Raw genomic sequence first — 1,961 nt, 5'->3', positions numbered from 1 at the left:
ACAATACCAGGACCTTTATAATTTGAGTTTGGTGGGGTTCATGAACAGCAACAATCTCTGGGCTATATTAATGCCATGGCTCTTCCTAAATGGCCACAAAAAGTAGGTGACTTGCATCTGCCAGAATGCAGCATATGTGTCACTTCAACTTTCTCTTTGTAATTTTATTTTCTTAACAGATTTAGAAAGAAATTAACATGAAAATGGGTTTAGTTCATAAGATGCATCAAAAAGCAACCCCTAAATATTAAATGATAAGCCTCTTAGTATTCTGAGTGGTAGGGACCCACATTTATGCAATATCAACTTTTTGCTATTATTTCATGTAAGCAGGCCTTGTCTAAAACAATTATAAACTTGAGATTTCCCAATATGAATTTGAGATACAAACCCACATGAAAGCCAATTTAAAGTTATAAATTCTTAGGAGAGGTGCTGGAAATTATCCTCTGATTCCTGTGCCTCAATACACCATGAAAATCAAAGCTCAGATTTTCCAGGTTCAGTATAAGCCCTTGAGGGAAGAGGAAAATTTTGCCTAAGTATTCAGTTTGGATTAGTGTATCTTTATAGTTTCCACCTTGCTCTTAGTTTTTGGCTTTATTTTCTAGCTAGCTAGCTCATCAATGAATTTTAGAAGTCATTTAAAAATATTTGTTTAGTGCTTTTCAGTGTATTCATTGTCAAGATCAGTCAGGATTATCTAGACCTCCACTGCAAAAATAGAAGCTTATTAACTTATTTGTTCAATATATTCAGATACTTAATGTGTGCTTGGTATGCATAAAGAACCTGCTAGAAACTGGAGATACCCTGGAGAAAAGTCAGGCAAGTTACTTTCCTTAATGGAAATCATATTCTATTGGAGTTAAAAATCACAAGAAAAACAGATATAAAAGTGTTTAATCTTTACTTACACTGGAACAAAATGCCTGGCACAGATAATACTTTCTTAAAATATACAATAAATTGTAGATCATGGTGTCCAGAAGAGAGAGAACCTTCAGAGGCAGGGTGATGGGTAGGACTTAGATAGATGGAAGCACAGGAAGTATGAGGCTTGGGATGAGATGAGACAAGGAGTAACCCAGCTGATCAGAGAGCTAATGGTGGATAAGAGTGGAAGTTCATGACTATAGTTTAGTTAGGTTAGATGGACTCAGGTCATAGAGAACTTTGAATGTCAAGAGTGAAAATGTATTTTGCTGTCACTGGAAAGCAAGGGTATAGAAAGAGGGGAGCAAAGTCTTGGAAAAATATATTTAGTGTTAATATAACAACTGTATTTATTGGAGGGTAGGGAAGGAAGGACATCCTAAGGGAAGATGTGATATGGTGGAACCTACACTAAGGCAGTGAACCAGAAATGGAGTACACAGAATGGATTTAAGACATTACATGAAATAATGTATTTAAGGGTTTAGCATCATGCTTTGCAAACAACAGGCATTTAAAAAACTTTTAAAAAATCTTCATGGAAAAGGAATTAAACTGAGGCTTGGTGAATTATTGCATATAGGTGACAAAGAATAGGAAGAACAGTGGGACCTCTATTTCAACTGAGTTAATTTTATTGAGAGTAGTTCTCTCCTATCTATATCTCCCAAATTATCAGTTTATTAACACCTTGTTTATTCCTAAAACCCCAGTCTATTAGACAGCAATTATTATTGATTCTGATATGAAGAGTCCTAAGATTTATATTCAAAAAATGGAAAACTAGAAAAGCACCAACAGAGTAATACTTTGAAAATAGCTCAAATTGAATAGAGAAATAGAGACCACAAAATCTGTCATCAACAACTGTGATGATTAATCATATGTGTCAATTGCACTGGGACAGATCATCAAGATATGTGGTCAAATATTATTCTGGATGTTCCTGTGATGGTGTTTTGGGGTGAGATTAACACTTAAATCAGTAGACTTGGAGTAGAGCAGATTGCCCTCCATAATGTGGG

The sequence above is a fragment of the Manis javanica genome, chromosome 4, assembly GCF_040802235.1.
Source record: "Manis javanica isolate MJ-LG chromosome 4, MJ_LKY, whole genome shotgun sequence".
Taxonomy (NCBI): Eukaryota; Metazoa; Chordata; class Mammalia; order Pholidota; family Manidae; genus Manis; species Manis javanica.
The sequence above is the reverse complement of the archived record's forward strand: the minus strand, read 5'-3'. Positions refer to the sequence as shown.